Source organism: Falco peregrinus, chromosome 6 (genome assembly GCF_023634155.1).
Source record: "Falco peregrinus isolate bFalPer1 chromosome 6, bFalPer1.pri, whole genome shotgun sequence".
NCBI classification, from domain to species: Eukaryota; Metazoa; Chordata; class Aves; order Falconiformes; family Falconidae; genus Falco; species Falco peregrinus.
This window is the reverse complement of record NC_073726.1, coordinates 59,313,545-59,336,399: the sequence shown is the minus strand read 5'-3', so window position 1 is coordinate 59,336,399 and position 22,855 is coordinate 59,313,545. Positions and strand designations below refer to the sequence as shown.

At 39.4% G+C, this 22,855-nt stretch overlaps 1 long non-coding RNA gene across 1 annotated transcript; it reads right to left on the bottom strand.

The window, feature by feature from the left end:
• Positions 1-3,359: 3,359 nt before the first annotated feature.
• LOC129784814 (uncharacterized) lies at positions 3,360-22,527 on the bottom strand. Its single transcript, XR_008747916.1, has 4 exons — positions 21,886-22,527; positions 21,271-21,455; positions 19,395-19,576; positions 3,360-7,258 (listed from the first exon to the last, which is right to left on the bottom strand). It is a non-coding gene; the product is annotated as an uncharacterized LOC129784814 (long non-coding RNA).
• Positions 22,528-22,855: the final 328 nt, after the last annotated feature.

Sequence of the window (22,855 nt, the reverse complement as noted above, 5' to 3'; positions counted from 1 at the left end):
AAAAGAAAAATCTTTTATGTTTCAGGACTCAATCCCAACAGTTCTCAGGTTAAAAAGCAACCAAGGCTGTTGTGATACAACTGAAATTATCTTTTGGGAAAGGCAGGTGCTGCATACATGAGATTTGATTTTTCTAGCTTGATTAATTGATCCTAGAAGGGAGGAAAGAGAATCGAAGTATGTATGAAATAAGAATATTTTAAAATATTTCACTATCATTTTGATGCTGAGTTTTGTGACAAATTGGAAATTCTCCAGCAGCTTTAGACAATTTCTAAAGCAGAAGCTTTATTGAATCAAACATGAGAAAGGTTAATTAAATCATTTTAATCTTCTCTTATTTATTACACTTTCTGTAGTGGTTTTTGAATTTTCAGTGTGCTACAGTAGTAGGGGAAGTAATCTTACTTTTCAGGTAGCCTCCTTTATTTCTCACAAACACTGTGTCTGTGCCTTAGCTCAGAGCAGGTGAGACTTTGTATTTAATTACATGTGAGATAGCTGACTCTTGTGGGTCCAGATGTTTCAACCAACTGGTGTGCTGCCTTTGCAACAGTACGATTTGTGGGCTGCTGTTTGCTGAATTGAGTGATGTGGCGTTTCCATTACACTTTCACATATTATATACCCTTGATGTAGTACCAAGATTAGATTTTGGTTTAGAGATACCAGTATCTCATGGTTGTTAGCAGGATGCTCTATTTCCATTTGGTAGGTGACAGAACAACGTTTCTCTTTTACCTTCTTTTGGCAGTTTAGAGAGGATAAGGAGTGAAGGACTCTTTTTGGTTGCTGGAGTGTGACTTCCATTTCTGTCTGCTCCATTGGAATGAGTGCATTTGTCCACTGGTGAAAGGAGAGCAAGTGCAGGGCTAGTCATTGTGGTTACTCTGTGTAATTCAGCCATGCAAAAGCAATCCTGATCAGTGGAAATCCTTTCTTATCCTTTTAGTTAGTTCCTACTAAGGCTTGTTTACAAAGAGAGAAGCAGATCTGTAACCTCATTGGGCATATCGTGAAGTCTTTGTAACATGTCAGGTATGTGTTGGGAATTTTTTTTGTGGTAAGAAGAATGCAATCAATTCTAGGTTTTTCATAGGAATCTGCCTGAAGCTGAAAGACATGAAGTACTGTGGCAACAGGATCACTGAGAGTTCACCTATGTGAAATGGTAGAATTTAGGGAGGAAGTTTGTGTTAACTGCACTCATCAGTTTCAGTAACGTGGTTACATATTTACTATCATCTCAATCGAGTTCATTCAGGAAAAGATTAGAACTAGGCTTCCCCTTTAGGATACATGTACACTGCAGAGTTAATGCATGTCATCCATTATAATTTCTTTTTCTCTTTCCCACCAGACATAAATAACTGTGATCTGAATAATAAGGGACTCCAGGTCCATATCAGCCAATGTATCCAAAGTTTTTGATGTAATCATCACAGTGCTAGCATAGCACTTTAAAAGGGAAGCTTGTTCTGTTGCTATCTCCCATGTCTAGTACATGTGTTGTGAGAAGCAACTTCAGTCTGCAGGGATACCAGTCAGCCACATTTCACTCACCCTGCATTTCTTTTCCTACTTATTTGCTACAGAAGCCATATGACTTCCTTCATTTGAAAGTATTCTAAAATGTAGAGGTTTAAAAACCAAGAAATGTTTCTTGGTTGCCAGTTAGAATTTCTCTTACATGTTTTTATCTCATCAATATCTCATATAAGTCTCTGGATCAGCCTTCTTCCTCGCTGTCTTCTTGGTGCTTATGCCTTTCATTTGATTTTACAAAGCTGTAATATCCTTCAGTCCTTGGGTTAACCAAGCTATACAGAACTATTTATTTTATGTATTTTCTCACAAATCAGCCTCTTTAGACCTGCAATCATTTTTTCTTTGTTTTGGTATTCCTCTGGTTTTGTTGGCATCTTCCTGGTGTTGTGGTGCTCAGAATAACATGGAGTTACTTTGCTGTCTGAGCTTGTAAAATATTCTAAAGTATCTGATATTGTCTCCAACCTGTTACGTAAGACAAGAACGATAAAACAGGTTGAGTTTACTGAGTCCTAGACAGGTATACAATCTAGCACCCACCCACATTGCATTTAAATTTGGAAAGAAATCACAAAACAATTTAAAATCTTTAAAAAAATATTTTGTATGCCTGCAGCGTATTTTGGTTTAAAACTTCTTGAAGCATTTTATAGCCAATATTCATTATATAGAAACTCCTTCATTTTCTTCTAAGGCAAAGCTCAGTGCTGGTCTCACCTATGTTTAGATGCAGGATAGGAATCCTTACAATGGCAGTATTTTCTTTGGTATTTTCCCTGTAAGTTATAATGTAAGCGTACATGTCTTCCTCCTGCTCTTGCTATCAAACCTGCCCCTTCACACAAGGTCCTAGGTGTATTGTCCTCTTTCATCTTACTTCTAAAAAAGCAAGAAATATCATATTGCTATCTTTTGCTGAAATGAGATGCCTGAGGTGCTCCATGTAACCATAAACCTTACAATACTGTGGTTCAGGATATCAAAAGTCTTTTGGAGAAGTAGGAGTAAATATGAGTTTTAATTAATACAACACATCTGGGAATTATTAGGAAGATGAAATGTCAATACCCACAGTAGAAGTTGTCCAGAATTTTAGGACAAACCTCTCCTGGCAAAAGAATGACTAAACCTTTCATGCTGGTGAGTACAGCTTGCAGCTTTTCCAAAATATACATTTACTTAGTAAAGAATGTAGCACCTATTAAAATTAGTCTGCCAAGGATAATGTGATGTTGAGAGCTTTTATTTGTTGGAGAGGAGAATGGACAAATTCATGGTCGAGAAATCCATTGAAAGTTACCAAAATCATACAGGCCACATCCAGCCTGAGAAGTTCCTGAGCTAAAGCGTTTGGGACTTGGAATAGGATTAGGGGAAAGTGTCATAATGTGATTGCCTTGTGCTTACATTCTTCCAAAGGCTTCTGTCTATGTCCGCTGTTGGGGACAGGATACTGTGTTAGAAGACTAGAGGAAACTTGATTTGATCCAGTATGGTGGTTCATAACTTACTTTCCTCAGCGTAGTTTATAAGTGGAAGGATCAGGTGGACGGAATGTATATGAAAAATTAATCAGTTAAAAGAGTGACTCACAGTAGCCAATTAATTTTTTTAATTATTATTTTTTGCTAATATAAAACAGGAAACTTCATGTTTACTGGGACACTTTGCTTATATGCTGCTCTTGAGTTCCTATATGCCCTCTTTAGGCTGCATATGAGCATATTTGTTCAGAGAGAGATATATATATATATTACACTACTACCCTGTGGCTGAAAACGTCAGTTGTTTTGTGTATACTAATTGTCATTTCCCTCTGCCAGATGGAGTATATCAGACTGGTTCAGGCCTTTTAGGTTCCATTACTTCTTCACAATCCATGCAATGGACAATTCTTTGGCTCGCCTGAAAGAAGTCTTTATTCCTAGGATCAAAGCTTAGTGGTTCCATTTTTATGTACAGCTCCTCTGATAATTGGCTCAATAGCTGGAAATAGCGAATGGCTACAAGAGATACCCCAGAGACTAGAAGTAGGTCACTAATAGTCCATGCTACTAGTGGGCTTTGGGGACTCTCCAGCTTGTGTTGCAAATGGTGTGGAAAAGAAAGTGAAGTGTCTTGAGCAGTATCACCCAAAGGAATTAATATAAATGAAAACTAGCAATAGGTGTTTCTGTGCAAACCCCTGATGAGAGTTAGGCTTAGATGACCAAACAAGAAAAAAACTAGTGCTGAAAGAGTAGGTCTGTATATCATAACACCTCCTAGCAACTCTCAAATGGATATTTACAGCAGGAAAAAAAGCTGTTAGTCCCAGTGGGAAGCCTGACCCCAAGGTTAAGAGAATGGAAACAGCTGGTTTTCTTTACAACAGACACTTGTACCCACATAATTGACACTCTGGTGTTGTTCACACTGGGATGGATAAACCCATGTAATTATTACCACAGGGGTTATATTCCAGAAAAACTAGCACAGCAGAAACATGACTTCATTACTTATTCCCATTTATACTAGGCTGCTGGTAGGACAGCAGTCAAAGCATTTAGATCAGAGTAAACAGCTTTTGGGGAAATTTGACTTCAGTTTTAGCAGTTGGAATCCTGTGGTAACACAAATTTTGATAGTTATTCTTTAATGAATCTGTTGGGTTTTTTTTTTTCTTATGCTCTTAGAATTTGTTTCAGAGCTGTTAGTGCACAGTGAGATGGGTTTAAAAGTCAGAGGTTTGTAAAGGAGTGATGTATTTCTGGGTAAACAGTGAGTGGGAAGAATTTTATAGCAGTGATGCTCAAATGGCAAGTTAGGTCTTTTCCTGCCAACCTCCCAAATGGAAATTTCTGGCTGAGAAAGTCCATAACTAGTAGCAGAAAAGGAGCAGGGTTGTGTCAGCTGTTTATTGTCAATATTTCATTAGAAAACAATTATTCCATTTACATGATTGGTAAATGAGATATCTTCTGAGGTTTAGGTCATGATCTGAATCCAGCCAAGGAGAATATCTGTAAATAAAAGTCATTATTCTGTAGTACTGTTTTCCCACTGATGAAATGAGTTTAACAGCCCAAGTCCAGTTGTTAATAAACAGATATACACAAAACGAATTTATTGGCACTAAAATGAATATTTCCATGTAGCTCGTGGCCTGAATCAGACCCAAATACTGAATTCTCCTGTACTTTCTCTTTCTCTCTTTAGTTGCCTGAAGGGAGGACTGCAGGAAGGAAACCTCTACTCTTGTTACCTATGCTAAACTTCTTAAGAGAATGGATGTTTTAGCTTGTCCAGAAGCATTCACTTCTGCTGTGTCTGGGCTTCTCTTAGGTAAATGTCAGATTGAAAATTTGAGTTTATCTTTTGTAATATCATCTTTTGTATCCTCTGTCTTCTGGAGAGATTTTTTACTAAAGAAAGACTCACTGGCATATTCCTAAGGGAAGTGATTTTCCCTGCCATTACCAGTGTACCACAACTTCTTACAATTCTCTTTTAGATATTCCTTCTTATGACCTTGTTCATAATCTTACGTATGGTAATGTGAAAAAGTTTATTCCTATAATTTAAAACATTATTTGCAAAAAAAATAGTTTTATTGGACTAACCCATGTTATAGAAACTTACATTATTTTTTTTAATATTCTGCACATCTGAATTTATGTTCATCATGAGCATATATTTTTTCCTTGGATGTTTGTACTGTTTCTCCTTCCTGAAAAGGTTCATGATGGTGCTCTCTTACATAAATCACCTTCTTGCAGGGCCTTCTTTCTCTCCTTTTAAAACTTTGTGAACATTCTCTGTGTCCATAGAAGAGATGTAATCTGGAAGTGGTTGTAATCTAGAAGTGGAGCATCAATGCATCATGTGGTACAGATGTGTGCAACAGCATTTTTAGCTCATGCTATGGTATTTTGACAGTTATTTATAAGAGGTAGTAGCTTCCAGGCCCTTTGAGTTTTGATCTTAGTGGGACACAGAAGCTGCTGTCTTGAAGATGAATGAGATATTTCAGTAAGCTGATCATTAATATCTTGCTTTTGGATGAAGCAGAGACTCACAAGATACAAGTGATGTGCTGATTCGCAGCATTTTACCTCTTTGAAATGGGTCATCTTTGCTATTTTTCTGCACTTATGTTGACATTTCTACCTTCTCATCTGGGAAAGAAAAAACAAGAAGCAGGGAATACTAAAAACCTCATTGATCTCTGAGGTAGCGTACCTCCATGTTGTCCATTAGTATCATCTGACTGTCTTGGGATTTATTTTTCCCACCACACTTTCTCCCATTAAAGGGCGTGTTGGGGTCTGCAGTGGGTCTGCAGATGAGTTAGTTGACTTTAAAGACTTAGTTGTGTACCTTTAAGACAGCCATAAATTGTCAGGTATGTAAACAGTATGTGAAGAACCAGAACTTAGAACTGCAGCATACGGGCACCTACAGCAACAGCAAATAGCAAACAAGAAGAATACAGAAAGCCTATCAGGGTCTGACACATGTACTATCTAAGATATATAAGCAATTTGTATAAACAATAAAGGCCATTTTGCCATTTTGTCAGAACCCAGCCACATAGACATAGTGTTTTTCAGTCCGCCTCGACTTGCATCACCACAAGGGTGGATAACTGAATCACCAACAAAGACTGCGCAGTAGTGGCACAAGAAATTGCATGCTATGTCCTCTCCTGGGATATTATCTTCCAAAATGGACCATCGTTTTCTGTTTTGTTGCTCCGTATCTTGACTGTGAGAAGTATAGCTTGTGATAGCAGTTTTACTTGGGTGAAGCAAAGGGATCATCCCTTTCACAGAGAGGATCTGTTTGTTGCTTGACCTCTTCTTTGCTACTGGGTTCACCCTGTGGATTGCACAGAATGTTTGCTTTTCAGCCGGCCTTCTCTTACCTTTTCTTAATAGAGGTAGATTTTTTCTGATTATCAGTATTATTCATATTACTTTGAGGGTGACAGAGCACTGGAACAGGCTGCCCAGAGAGTCTGTGCAGTCTCCTTCCCTGGAGACATTCAAAACTTGCCTGGATGCAATCCTGTGCAACCTGCTGTAGGTGAACCTGCTTTAACAGAGGGGTTGGACTACTTGATCTCCAGAGGTCCCTTCCAACCCCAACCATTCTGTAACTTTGTGATAAGCATGTGTATTATAATAATGTTTAAAGCTGTAATCACAAGAGGTAGGTGAAGGAGAGTGGCTGTTCCTTCTCCCAGGAGAGGGAAGGTTTGCTGTTGCCCTGTGAGGGAGTGACAGATGATTTCTCTCTCAGGTTACACATTCTTTAAATCTTCTTCACCATTTCTTTCTAGCAATGAGGAGACAGATGCTACTGTAACAGCACAGGACTTGTGCGAAACCCTTACAAGGACCCTTTATTACTGCTAGGAGTGAAAACAAGTGACTTGCTTAGGCTTTCATCCTATTTTTAGAGAGGTTTACCTTTCTGAAGGACATATTTGATTCCCTTACATGACTTTGGCTAGTTTTCTGTTGACTTTTTTTCCCCTTTGTTTTAGTGTGATATGGGAGGATGAAGGTGGGAGAAAGCAAGCGTCTGTTTGTCTGAGCTGTTGTGTTGGAATTTGTTAACCTGACATTTTGTGTGCTGTGCTGTGCCCAATTCCCTTTCTAGCTGTTTCTAGTAGCCATGGGGATACAGACAGCAGAAATCACACTTCTCACACACAATTTCTCTCCTGGAAGAAAAAAAGAAAAGCTGGTGAAAATGACAGACAAATTATTTTGGAAACAGATCTTTGATGTGTCCTCAGAGTAAATGGTATGAAGTCTTTAGAGACAAAGTTTGTTTTTATTTCACCAGTTTACTGTAACCTGGTTTGCAAGAATTGCTTTTACATCCAGAGAGCTGTAGTCTTAACTTGGTTGTCTTTTTAGGACCTCAGCCATCTTCCACAGTTGTCACCGGGACTCTCTGGTGTTTTTAATGGAGATTTCACTAGGCCCCTCTTTTAGAACTTTTTACAGAAACAGCAGAGAGATAGGAATCAATTAGTGCCACTGAATAATTACTTTGTAGGGAGAAGGCCAATCTGTTAGGAATTTGACTGACACCATCAATCTGTGTGGGTACTGCTCTCATTAGATGTGACTTCTCAAAACTACTGATGTTTTAGATTGCAATTACTGGCTTTCAGGTAAAAAATCTGTATCTTATGCCATTTGCTCTTAAGCATCCGTATTTTTTCTATCTTCTTTTTTCTTTTTAAGGAAGAGTACATACTGGACTGTCTCTTTTTATGTTTCAACTTGTGTGGGGTTTTTTGTTGGTTTTGTGGGGTTTTTTTGTGTGTGTGTAAGAATACCTAATTTTATCTCCTCTGACATAGAAGTACCATAGAAATTCACAGTTCTGGAATAGTAAGGAATTATCATACTTCGACATCAAAACTAACCAACTATTGATATTGACATGCAAATTATTTAAGACACTGTGTATTTTACTACTCACTAAGAGCAGGAGTGAGAGCAAGAGGGATATCTGTTCTGATAATTACTTATGAGTGATTAAGAGAAGCAAACAAGGGAATGATTCATTATGTGAGGACAAAGACTGGGGAGCAGACACATACATACATACACACACATACATGTGTGTGTATGTGAGAAAGAGATATATGTAGATAAATACCTTTTCATCAGGTATGTCAGTTGGAACAGATGTCTCAAGCATGCATGCAGCCTTAACCTAAGTGTGTGTGTACACACACTTTCTCCATATATAATATACACATTTGTAGAGGAAGTATGTACCTGCATGCAAATTTATGCATGTGTATGCATGCACACACCTGGTATGGAGTTAAATGACAGATTGTTTCAATAGTTGAGTTCTTGGTCTTATCGAATCAGGGAAATTGTGGTGATCTTGAAAAATGTGTGGAAGCTTTGAGAAACCTTCAGAGAAAAGCATGGTTTTCCTACCTCTTTGTAAATGGAACATTTGGAGCTTTCTGCTCCACATCTCCTACCAGAAGTGCATCTGATACACTGTACGGGGATTTCAAAGTTTAATTTAGCTTAACTCTTGGCTGCAATCAACTGCTGATAAATTTAGTTGGGGTATTAGGGAACCTTAAAGACTAATAGCTCCTTAAAAGGAGCCTGAAGATGAGACAGCAAAACAGAAACATCTGCTAAAGTCTCCCTTAGAATGGTAGCACACCATGCAGTCATAGTTTAGAGAAACAGGTTGTTTTTGGGCAAGAAAGGATTTTTGTTGATAAAGACACTTGGAGAAAGAAAACCAAATGTGTAAGTATTTAAGGGAGTTATTCCCTTTACAAAGTGAAGGAAAGGATATCCTGATTGGAATCAATAGCATGTAGCAAACACTTTTCTCCTGTAGTTCTAGATAGTTTGCTAGCCCATAAAAAAACTATTGTTAACTCCTTTTCCCCATTACATCTTTTTTATAGACTGTCATGTTTAGATAAAGTCTTTGCACTTCTGTGGCAGAATTAATTCAAGTGTGAATTCTTAGAGCATGGCTACCACATCTTCTTAACACTGTGGATAGTAAAGCTGATGTGTTGTGCAGTACTTCATGTGTGCAGTCAGAAATGGAGACTCAAACCAAATCAATACAAGAAAACTCAGTCAGATATTTGGAGAATAGACTTACTAAAAATTACTAGAAGTTTCTTTTCCTAGACGGTTCTTTCTCACTTGTTTTTATACTGCATCACATTTTGTAGATCCAACTGTAACTATGGCCTTTCATAAGTATCGTACTTACATGTCTCCTAGTGAGAAACAATTACTGTGCCAAAGGCACTGTGATCTTGCACAGCCTTTTGCTTTAGGCTTTACTTTTAAACGATGAATAGTCCCTCTGAAGCCAAATTTGGAGCCTAAATCAGAATCCAGTAACTATATCATGCCTTTCTTTTTCTTTCCTTCTTCTGCTATCTCACAGTTACAGTTTTAGTTTTTCTGTTGCCTAAGGGCCCAAGAAAGGACTTGGGTGAGAAAAGGTTAAAAAGAAAAAAGTATTTGAATAATTAGTATTCAAACTAAGATGGAGTAATCATTTGATAAAATTTAAATCTGCTTAAAAAGAAATGTCCTTTCACACAGTGTTTAATTGTCTCGTGGGATTAGCAGCTGGATAGCTATTATTTCAGCAAAGAGTTTATTGAGATTTGAAGAAGGGTTATATGTAAAAGTAGAGTAACTGCTGTTAGTCTGGCTAAATCTGATAGACTTTGAAAGCATAAGACAATCATCAGTGGGAGTAAGTATGTGAACTATTTTGCCAAGGCAAGTGTATTTCGTATTGAAATTTTTTTTTCTGCAACATGGAAAGCACTGTTAGAAAGTATTCAAAGTAGGAATACATGTTTTCTCATAGTGAAAATATGGATTCAAGATTGAGAAAAACTAACCATTTTTCTAGTATGAAAATCTATGGTGGTCATAAACTCTTTGTATAGTTACATCATGGCATGGGTGGACTGGTAAGCATTATGTCTGGCATCCAAACATATGTCAACAGTGACTTTTCTGTAACTGAGAGCAAAATTACACTGAATTTTAAAATTATGTCTCAAAACTACCAATTGGACTTACATAGTTATGTGGTGAAAGTGTTATCTTCTGTGATTCTTGTTTTCTGAACCAGACGTTTGTAAAACTGCAGCCTTTCTGACTGGTCACTAGTAAACAGTCTTAAGAGTCCAATTTCAAGTTGTGTGATTTTTTCTTCATCCTTTTTTTCCCCCACTGTGTCAGATATATAGTCAGACATCCTAAGTTTCTATAACCATTTTATTTCTTACAGTAAGAATTCTGGTGTCTAAAGGCCACAGCGCTAACAACAATAAAGAGTCTGAGGGTAACAGGAGCCAAGCTACTAAGGCAAAAGAAAATCTGAAGAACTATATTTATTGCCAATAAAATCAATGCAGGCATAGTGCTTCTGTGGTGCATAAGTTTAGTCTCTTTCCTAATTTTCATGGTAGCCATATTCCCCTCCTCCCCCATTTCAAGCACTGAATATTTGATGTGTCAGGCAACATTACATGAAGGCTGCTCTAAGCTACTTTAGGCATCAAACTCTCCTGTTTATTCTACAAGAATCATTAATGCAGACCAGGCTTTCCCTGGGATTACCTGGCCAGCTTATGGGTTTCTTCATCATTCCAAAGCTTCCCCACACGCTCAGTAGATGTGTTGACAAGAGACAGCTGACAAAGCAGGAGCAGGCCAAAAGCCAAATAGTTGCTCTTTAGGGGAGGTGCTATGAAGAATTACTTTTCAACTCGAGATTTAGGACTAGAAGAATAAAGGGTGAGATAAGGATCAAAAAAAGACAAAAAAAGGTGGTGTGGAGAGGAAAGCAGGCTGAGGGGGAAGATGGGCTTGCAGAGGGATGAGTGCCACAAGGAGAAAGTGGTGAGGAGGGAGAAGTTGGTGTTCAAAGAGAAAAGAACTTGCAGGTGCAGGAGGTAGGTAGTATAAGCAAGGCACAGAGATCAGTTGATTGTTTCTTACTGGCAATCCAATCTGAGAATATCCACTGATATGATTTGCTATAAAGTTATTGAAGATAATGTTTAGATGTCTTGGTTTTAGGAGAACTTGTATTTCATAGGATCATAGAATCATAGAGTAGTTTGGGTTGGAAGAGACCTTAAAGATCATCTAGTTCCAACCCCCCTGCCATGGACGGGGACATCTTCCAGTAGACCACGTTGTTCAAAGCCCCATCCAACCTGGCCTTGAATACTTCCAGGGATGGGGCATCCACGACTTCTCTGGGCAACCTGTTCCAGTGTCTCACTACCCTCATTGTCAAGAATTTCTTCCTTATATCTAATCTAAATCTACCCTCTTTTAGTTTAAAACCATTACTTTTTTGTCCTATCGCTACAGACCCTACTAAAATGTCTGTCCTCATCTTTCTTATAAGCCCCCTTTAAATATTGAGAGACCATTATAAGATCTCCCTGGAGCCTTTTCCAGACTGAACAACCCCAGCTCTCTTAGCCTGTCTTCATGGGATGGGTGCTCCAGCCCTCTGATCATCTTTGTGGCCCTCCTCTGTACTCAATCCAACAGGTCCATGTCCTTCTTATGCTGGGGGACCCAGAGCTGAATGCAGTACTCCAGGTGGGGTCTCACAAGAGTGGAGTAGAGGGGAAGAATCACCTCCCTCAACCTGGTGGCCACGCTTCTGATGCAGCCCAGGATTCAGTTGGCTTTGTGGGCTGCAAGTGCACTTTACCACACCATGGTGAGCTTCTCATCTAGCAACAGCCCCAAGTCTTTCTCCTCAGAGCTGCTCTCTATCCATTCTCTGCCCAGCCTGTATTTGTGCTTGGGGTTGCCCTGATCCACATGCAGGACCTTGCACTTGGTCTTGTTGAACTTCATGAAGTTTGCACAGGACCACCTTTCAGGCCTGTCCAGGTCCCTCTGGATTGCATCCCTTCCCTCCAGCACACTGACCACACCACACAAATTAGTGTCATTGGCAAACTTGCTGAGGGTGCATTCGATCCCACTGTCCATGTCACTGACACAGATGTTGAACAGTGCTGGTCCCAGTAACCAGCTCCTGAGGAACGCCACTTGTCACTGGTGTCTACTTGGACATCAAGCTGAGCAACTTCTTGAATGTGACCATCCAGCTAATTCCTTATCCACTGGGTAGTCCATCTGTTTCCTCCCATTCCTGGTTTTTTTTCCCTTTTTATGCAGGAACTTTTGTTTTATGTACCAGTGTACCATGAACTGCCTGAAACGCTCACAGTTGCCAAATACATGCAAGATTTTAATTTAGGTCAAGCAGATTGTCTTGCATAAGGTGACCAGTAACTCCGATGGAGACTTTGGTTAGCTGAGGACAGCATCTGGTATCTGAATATAGAACAAGGTTGGAAGGGGCCACTGGATGTCATCTATGCAATGTCTTGCTGAAAGCTGGGCTAATATAACAAATCAAGCTTGTCTAATCACAGTGTGCAAATCTCCCCAGGTGGAGATCCCATAGCCTTTCTGGTCCCTTGCTCCAGTGTCATATTGTAATATTTTTTCTTATGTCCAAGGAGATTTTTCCCTTGTTGCAACTTGTGATTTTTGTCTCCTGTACTTGCATTGTCCACCTAGGAGAAGAGTCTAGCTACGTCTCCTCTTTAATCCCACTTTGTTCAGTTCAATTAGCAATTTGATCGCCCTTCCAGTCTTCTCTAAGCTAAACAAACCCATTTATTTCAGCCTTTCATCATATATCTTATGCTCCAGCCTTATTTGTCCTCTGTTGAACTCTATCCAGGTTGTCAATATTTCTCTTGCTTTAAGAGTACTGATAGTATTCCAGTTACAGCCTTATAAGCATTTAATTAAGAAGAAAAATAATTTGTCTTGACTTTCTGGCTACTGTTTTGCTAATGAAAAAAAAAAGAAAAAAGAAAAGGAGTGCATATATATATAAATAAAGGAGATAAACAATGAAGGTATTTGAAAAAAAGAGGAAAAAGCAAGGATTTGAGCAAAGCTCGGTCAGCAAAATTGCAAGTATCATGGATCTGAAAGTGTAGTTGTGCTAGGCAATTGTGTTGTCAGGCAGTGGAAACAAGGTTCTGATCTATTAGCTTTTATAATGGAGGTGTCTTGGCAAGGAACATTGCCACCTCAGGACACCTGCAGATTTTTAGGTGCCAACAGAGTAGTATATCCCAGGCAGTGCCCTGGAGGGCAAGGGCAAGATTCTTGTTTTTTCAATCACTCCTAATTGTTGTGGTTTAACTCCAGCTGACACTGTACCACTCAGCAGCTTGCTCACATACCCCCCCACCTCTCTGTGGGATGGGAACGAGAATCAGAAAAACAGTAGAACCTGTGGATTGAGGAGGTTGAGGTAAGAACAGCTTATTAATTGAAATAAAATACAATAATAGTAATAGTAGTAGTAATGACAAGGGAGACAACAAAAAGAAAGAGAGAAATAAACCACAAGAAAGACAAGTGATGCACAATACAATTGCTCACCACCCGCTGATCGATGCCCAGCCAGTCCCTGAGCAGCACATGGTGACTCCTGGCCAACTGTCCCCAGTTTATATACTCAGCTTGGCATTCTGTAGTATGGAATATCCCTTTGGCTAGCTCAGGTCTGCTGTCCTGGCTCTACTCCCTCCCAGTTTCTTGTGCACCTCCTCACTGTCAGAGCATGGGGAAGTGAAAAGTCCTTGTCTTAGGGTAAGCCCTGCTTAGTAACAACTAAACCATCAGCTTGTTATTGACATTATTCTCATACTAAATCCAAAACACAGCGCTGTACCAGCTACTAGGAAGAACATTAACTCTATCCCAGATGGAACCAGGACACTAATGTAAATCATCTTGGCTTATCTAAGACAGATAATTTATGGCCAGCCTGCTGGCTGGTCAGCTTCACGTCTGTCATAAATTAGATAGCTAGACACATGTGGGTCAAGTTTGGAAATGCGATGCATGTCTTTAGAGGAAGGATGGGTTCTTCCCAATCCTTTTTTTACATTTGATTGTTTCCACACAACCCTATTATTTCCTTTTATATTCCTCTTCTTGTCAGCTGTCCATTGTCCCTATTTTTCCTCTCATTCTCTTCTTTTTCTCCAGTGGAGCATGTTGATGGCTGTACCAGATCAGTATATGAACTTACCTGACTTTTATGCTTAATCTTTTTTCTACCCCACACCCCAGATAAGGAATAAAGGACTATGTTCCTCTTCCCAGTCTTTCCTTCCTTGTTCTCTCTGTGTAGGCACTTACTTCATGATGAAAGGAACTGCAAAGAAAGTTCTCTGGATGTCAAAGCTTGTGATGCTGTTGCAGCTGAACAACAGCAGAAGTCCCAGCTCTTCTCAAATTCTCAAGAAAGATTTTATTTGTTCTTAGATAAGTCTGTGGGCTATAATAGCACTTGCTGTACAGCAAGGCCTGGGATCCATTTTTTTTAAGACCAGGTCTTTACTTAATACCGCTGGTCAACATAATTATAAGAGAAAAAGCATTAGTGAGGTGGATGCTGTACCAACCAAAGAAGTCTTTAGGCAGTGCAATTTATTTTCTTCTGGCATGAGGTGTTTGCAGTAGGAGACGTTATTGATATAATTCTGTTATCAAAGTTCTTTTTTTTTTTAATTTTTAACCTGTAGTTCCCTCACTGTCTATTGGTTCATACATTCAAGAGAAAGAAAAGTTGGCACTGAGAGAGGAGAGTGGTATAGAGTGTACCCCTTTTGGCATTATCAGCACCAGGGCAGAAGTCAGTAGTATCAAAAATGGGTCTGATTCCATACTTTTTTTACTGTGGAGAGTGATGATTCCTCTAAAAGGCTTCAGCAAAAATCGGTCGTTAGCTGGAAGCAAAGAGGTGTGTCTGACACAAAGGCTTTTCTAGTGAGTTAATGGGGATACATACATGTGGTTCAATCCCCTTTTGAGTATGATCAGGCCAGGTTTTGAAGGTTACTTGTCCATTCTCATTTTAGTAAACTGTCTCTGTAAGATGCAGAGATGTTAACCAAGGTGGGAAAAAAGTCACCAGTTTCTCTTTTAAATCCTTGATTATAACCTTGCAAAAATCACTTTTTATTCTGTCTCAGGGTAGTATTAAAAGAGCTTTTTGGCCAACAGCCTAATGTAGTATTAGAGCAGCCAGATAGAACCTAATATGGGAAAAAAAGGTGAAACCTTAAAGTGACTGAGCCCTTGTAATTGCTGGCAAATCCACTGGGCTGGTTTGTTGACAAACAGGATGGGGAGGGCTGGAGACAGATCCCTGGTAGACCTGAGAGCCAGAAATCAGCCAAACATCTTGGACAAGTTTGGAAGCTGTTTCTTGTTTCTTGTTTGGCTCATTTCCTTCTCCCTTCCCCCATTTCTCTGCGGCAGAAGCAGTGTTGAAGGGTGCGTACTCTGTCTGGCAGGCTGTTGGAGGAGTCTCTGGCCTCAAATTACACAGCATGAGAACTCTGTGCATAAAATTAGCAGCAGAGTTCTGTGTATTAGGTGCCAGGGAAAAATGTCACATTCAGCAGAACTCAGAGGCGAGAGGTGGAACAGAAAGAACTGGAACGGGACATCAGTCCCTCTACCTTTTGCTGTTTTGCAGTAGACACATCTGAGTGTCATAGCCAGCTGGCTTGGAGCAAAGATTATTTGGGTAATATATAGATTTTTTAACATGTCTTAGTAACAGATATGTTTGATTTTTCTTCCCCTCGCCCCCCCCCCCCCCCCCCGCCCCGCCTTCACTTGCTCTTTTTCCTTTATTCTGAAGATTTCTTACTTTTTATATTTTCACAAGGAAATCACTTTTAACTCCTGAAGAAGTGCTATAGACATACAGTTTTCTGCCCTTCTTTCCACCTTCCTGGGGCCTGATTGCTGGTGAGAAACCCACTGTAATGGCACTACATTCAGGTTGTGCAACAGTTTATACAAGTTGTTTGTAGTGAAATCTGGAAAACAAAATAAACTGCTGGCAGACAGGTCAAAGGCATTAAAGCAGCTATTCAAGGACTGGATTCTTCAGATACTATCTCAGTAGCAGCTATCTCATTCAGAAAAACTGTTGCAGAAAAGGTCATGGTTTGAGGGTGTGTTATCACTTCTTCCTTACACCATAAAAGCAGTAAAGTCCTTGCCACACCAGTGTTAGATCACTCTAAAGCATACACATGAGAGAGGCTGCATTAGCATCTGTATGCTGAGATGGAGTGCCAAAAGACATAAATGTACAGTTGCCTGAATTGTTTGGGTGTGTACATGGTACACATATACATTCAGTGTGTTGTCAGAATGTTCTTGTAAGACAAAGTTATCGAGCAGCAACACTGGTTTAATTTATTCTTCCCCATTTGTTCTCCATATTGATGCCTGTGCTGTGAGCTGGGCTGGGAAATTGATCCGTGGCTTAACAAAGTGTTTCTACAGCTGGGTTAGGGAGCGCACATATTTTGCAGCACAGCTTTGGATGTGCCATCCTGTGGGGCAGGAAAAGGCAAGAGCAGGTGAGGACAGGGAATTTCCTGAGCTGATACCATTGCCGTACACTCATTTCTTGAAACCACAACTTCAGAGCCTGCCATTACCTTGGCCTGGCTCAGATTACTGAAGCGATGTGCAAGCAGGACGGTGTATTCCTGGATTAGAGAGCCCCAGTTTCATTTCCTTGTTACGGTCCGTAGTAGGGCTGGCCCACTGGCTATTGCTGTTTAACATATGTGATAGTTTAGCAACTACATTCTTTTCTAAGGGTTTGGGAATCAGTTCTAAGGCCTGGCATCAGAGCATTACCAGCACATTTTTATATTGTTTTCAACTTGCACTGTAGGTGATTGTGAGTGCAGGTGGGTTGCTGAGGATAATGGTTGTGGTTCCTCACTTGTCACCTGTTTCCCAAAGAATTACACCTCTGTTGAGCACTTTTACTCCTCATTCTCCCCCCATGAGAAAAGTATTACTGCCAACCCCATTTTACAGATGGCAAAGGCATAAATAATCACAATGCGAGCCACTGGCTGAGCTGAATGCAGTTAATTGAGAGGTCTCTTATTTAGACCCGGCTTTGTGTAACGAGGCAGCCTCGGTCTACGGAGGTATGGGAGACACAAACTCCAGCCTTCTGCACTTGACATGGACAGATTGGCAGCTGTCTTGGGATCAGGTGGCTTATTGATACGGTAATTGGTGGGCTTATTCCACAAGTTTATCTTCCAAGGAATAAAGGCTTAAGTGACAAACAGCCAGTAGGTGAGGCAGCAGGTGAGACAGGCTGTAAGTATACACCGTGAGGAATACTGACAAAACAGAACTTTGAAAATTACGGGATCTTGATACTTACTGACTTTATATTTGCCACTTGCCTGCCTATTGTAATCTCTAGCCCCCTTGCCACTCAGTTTTACTAAGGAACATTGTCCCAATTTATGAACCATTAGAAAATGAGCCATAAACACTCTATAATGAGCAGACTGGATGTGTCTGCACCAGAAAATTGTGCTTTTTTGATGATACCAGTGTAGCTTAAGTAGTACATCTCCCCTAGGGTAAAGACAATTATACCAGCGTAAAAGTGCATTTCCAAATATAACTGAGTCCCGAATGCGAAGGTATCTTTATGCCAGTAATAACTAGGTCCACAGTAAGGCACAGATTTGTTTCCTTAACTTTAGGAACCTGAGGTGACAAAATTGGGAATATAGTTACTTGATAATTCATGTATATTCCAAGGAGACAGAGAAAACCTTCAGAGGGGGAGTTGGCCCAATTGAGGTCCGATTTATTGGCCAGTGGTGCCTGTCTCTTTTCACTGTCTGTTCAGACAACTTCCATCTATCTAAAGATGCCTGTCTAAAGTTTCTAAATGAAGTAAAAGGAATTTGGTCACAGAATTTCATCAAATGGATGGGGAAATTAAACTGTTAGGGGCAGCGCAGGATGGTTTGAATGCAGCACTGCACAAATTTTAGCAAATCCCAACCCTATTTTGAGATTTGGGAAAATTCAGTGAAAATTTGATTTTGAGTAATTTTGACAGGTCTTTTCAACTTGTTAACCGGATGAAGCAGATTTTTCTTTGTCTTGAGTAGCAATAACTCTGACAGATTTTTGATTCTCAAGATGATGAGGAGACTAAAACACTCTCCTGCCACAAAGGCTCACTGCTGTCATGCACTTAAAACTAGATTTTAAGCTTCTGGAGGAATGGTTGTAGCCATAGGTCTCTCAGGAATTCTTGGATGGAGCTATCCTACTTTGTCTACAATGGCCAGTTACCAGATTTTGACACTGGTGTTGACTGGAGCATACAGGTCCACCTCCAGCCCACATCTGTCATACATAGTAGCAGTGGCAAGCACTGCCCTACTTCTTCCTTATTTGCCTCTTTTATTCTGGAAGTGATATGCTATCTGGATGAAGAAAGGTTCTCTTGCTGTTTCCGAGTTTCCATTTTTCTCGCTGAGCCTACTCTTGGGCATCAATACCCATCTAACCTCTGCAAGAACAAAAAGCCCTATTGCTCATCAAGGGGAAGTTACTACTGTTCTGGTAAGAATTCTTCCAACTCTTCCAATCTTAAGTGATCCTACCATATCAGAGAGAAATCCTGTTGTCTTGTTAAAAGATTTTAAAGGCAGAAGTTTTATGATAAAGGAAGAATTGTTTTCCACAGAGAGGGACATCATAATACTGCTTCTGGTATTGCTCTGCATAAGAAAAGCTGGTAAGATCTGGCTATGGCAACATGAGCTAACAAAACCTAGAACGATACTGTTGAATGCATCTTTCCAAAACAGCTGAAAATGACTAAAGAAAAAGCTCACTTTGGGGGGAATTTTTTCCTGCAATACTTATTTCTTGTTTTGCTCAAGCAATTGAGGTGCAAAAGCCAAGGTTCGGTTATGGGATTTTAGTTTAGGCTGATGTTTCTTTAATATTTGGCTCAGTAATGCCCTGTCATGTTGAGTGGTAATTTATTCTAGCAATGACACCATCAAATTCATTGTCAGGAACAGTGGTAGATGCTGACCTTTAAATTTCTTCAGTTGATGATGGATTGTTTAGTTGTGTTTATATCAGCAGGGCATGATCATAGTCTTTTTCTGCAAATGCCTACTACTTTCACCCTAAGAAAGCAGTCATGGAAACTGTGTCCAGATTTAAATCAAAGCAAATTTCCAAAGGTATATTTGTTCATACTCCTGCGCCTTTTTTTCCTCCCAACACAATGTGTGACAGGAGAATATCCATGCACTCAGCCAATATGAATAGAGCCATTATCTAATGAAGAATACAAACCCAATCAGCTCAACTTACCTCCTCTTTGTTTTTTTTCCAAGAAATTCAGAAAGATAGGACAACTTCAACAACTTTTTTTTTTTTTTTTGAGGGCTTTGTTTTCATTTTCAGTTGTCCTGAAGCACATATTGAGGGTCTCATCATTTACCATTGGACCAACTGCCTTCTAAGGATTTTGTAGCACTACCTGCAAAAGAGCACTGAAAGTTACAAGGCAGATGTGAGTAGTTTATCTTACGTAATTTCTGTCAAAAAATTTTGCAAAGCTGTAATTCATTATTCATGTGCTATTGTAATAATGATAAGGAGTTTAGACATTAATGTATTTGAAAATAAATATTATAAAAGTGTATTAAAGCAGTCTGTAAAGCTGATAGTAACCGTAAAAACAAAATCTGTATAAGTATGTAATATGAATGTAAAATGGAATATAGCCCCAAATCACTTTTCCAAAATCAGTGTTACTACTTGCAGCTCAGTCTCAAGCAGTCAGAGGAGAAAAGGCACTCAACTGGAATGATGTGTATGCTACAGAAACAAGTATTCCATGTATTCTTTGCAAACAATAGGTTGAATGAAGCTATCTTGCAAGCCAGATCTGCTGTATGTTTTTCTATTGGATATTTAGTTTCTTTGCAGTGATTGTTAAAATGTTATTTCCTTTACAGATTAATGTGTGATGAGACAAGACATCTTTTAAGAATATTATTCTTCACTTTATTCTGTCACTTAAATTTATTCTATGGTTGGTGATTGAACATAACTATGCAGCACTTTCCAACATCAAGTCCATCAGAGAGAAGCTGTTATTCTAGAGCATACAGACATGCACAGCCAAAATGATCCAGTAGCAGCTGCCACCATAGTAGACATGACAGTAGGTAGACACTACACATATGTAGGAGTGTCATCAGAATTGACTTAACTGAGTATTTTTGCTCTGTTCCTTTGATTTAACTTTTGTTAGTGGTTCATGTTTCTTTAGTGATTTGGGATTACATTCCCATTTTTCATTGAATTTTCATGCTTGCTCTGGCTGTTTGGTTATAGCTGATACTCTCAGATTTCCAAGGTGCTATGTATCCTTATACAAGTATTTTCTAACAAGATGTGCATTAAACAGAAGGCCACAATTTCACAGCTCACAGGCGTACATGGCCAAAATAATACAGTAGATGGTGAACTCGAAAAGGTATGTAATGGTGTCAGCTCATGGTCATGATTCAGTCATCTGAGGATTTTCTTAGCAGTCTCCTTGAATTGATTTATTAGTATTTCTTGCACATGAACAAAAGTCAGTGCATAGCACCTTAATGACCGTGTGGCCCATGGCATATGGGTGAGTTTTCTCAAAACTGAGAGCTGACCATGTCAGCTGATGAAATTGCATACTTTCCTAGTACAGACATATCTCTTGACATGGGTATGTCATTATGGTATCAGTTTTGCAATGGGCATTTAATTCATTCATCAATAATAAAGCAATCTTTTGAGCAGAGAGAGAATGTGGGTTTGACTAGATTCAGTCCATTTCCTCAGCCCAAATATTAGCAATTGCTATTTTTACTGTTATAGTACAGTAGGAGAAGTTGAGAGAAAACACCTGGTAGTTGAGGCGCTGATTTGGCACAGAAGAACATGGCAAAGCAGTGTTTCAAATCTTAGTATCTCACAACCTGGGTGAGCCCTCTGACCAATCAGCTATCCACTCCTCTGAGGCAGGAATATGCCTATCCATCAGAAAAGAAGGTCTTGATTTTGGTTTAGTTCAGAACAAGAAACTATTGCAGAATCAGAAACTTTCTTAGCAGGTTTAGCATTATTCCATCAGATTGGTATTATTACTGGCTATAATCTCTTGTAGAGAGTAGTGGAGTTGAGGAGCTGCTCTCACCTTGTTTTACTCATCTTACAGCAAAGCAGTTGCATAGAGAATTTGTCTGTGATGTTGCCTGTCGACTTGTTCTTGTAAACGCCATGTCTCCAGGTAAACAATGAACAAGTATTTTAGCATTGTATCATATCCTCTGACTCTTAAAAGATGTACCTACATTGTATCTAGTTTATCTTCCAAGAGACCTGAAAAGATTAGAATATTATTTTTATGAATTTCTTGTTAAAACTATTATATGCATCAAATATAAGCAGTTAGCTTAAAAGCACCCCTCCAGCCTTTCTGTTTCGCTTCCGTTAAAAGTTTGCACAGTTCTTGTGCTTTCCACAATCTTTTTGCACGTGTCAGGAAGGGTCCTCTGAATTTTCATGAGTTCATGTACATTGATATTGTGATTAAGAGTTCTAGTCAAGGTGATTTGTTTCTACTTCCTTCTGAATGTCAGGAGAAAGCAAAAGGATTGCAGTTAGAAAACTTGATAATTGTCTCTCACTCAAGGCAAAGGGAAGAGAATAATGAGCCTGATTTCAGGTTACATGAGGACTGTACACTTAGCAGGACTAATCAAGAAAATGGAATACACAGCAGAATGTGAAGGTCTGGGGAAATACTTACATCCGACATTGCCACTTAAAAATACTCTTCTAAATCTTCACGGGCAGCACAGTGTAGCAGATCACTCAGAAGATACAGTTCAGAATTTTGTAGCTTCTCCTGTCCCTTTTGAGCAAGAGACACTGTATCCCCTCTCCTATAGTGGTGCCTTCAATTATCCCCAGGAAATAGATGGGTGAAAAATTTGCTTCATTAATATGCAGTAAAATGCAGTTTACTCTCAAGGCTGATGATTACAGTTGTAAACAGAGTTTTATTTTGAAGGATGCTGGTCGACTTTTGCTCTATTTGGTTAAGAAATGTTACGCTTGACAGCAGGAGGAGAAGGAACCAAATATATACTGAAGATGAAAATGAAAGAGTCAAAGACTGAAACAGGGAGGCAAAAATACTACACATAACAGCTTTTAACGAAGGCAGAGAAGCTATGCTGCAACTTATCTGCAGTGTTAGGAAATGACAGTTTCCTTGTGACTTTCTTAATTTTATTTTCTTCTTGAAAGATTGTCAACTGATGTTACACAAACACTATGTCACCCTCCTTTGTGTACAAGGCAGGACAGACAGGATTATCTTTGGGTGAGCCATTACCTTGTCTTTGTAGGTGACAAATGTGGATTTTTTTTGAGCACATAAAGCTGAAAAGATCTCTGCTCTTTCAAGGACTCATGTCTTACTTGCATTGATCCATCCTTCAAAGCTCATTTCCTAATCTCCTGTGCCTGATACCCTGGCACCTCTATGTTTCACAAGGTTGAATATCCTGACAATATTTTCTGCTTCCACTTGAAAATTTATTCTTTAGCTCCACCTCCTGGCTCTTGGTCCATGGCAAGGAGGATTCTCAGGAATCGCAGAGCCTCAAGAAGGGATCAGCAGTATTCACCCTAGTTTACAAATGTTAGCGTAGAGGTGTATATGGGGACATTCTAGCTGGGGCGAAACAGAATTTTTTGAGACCACTCATACT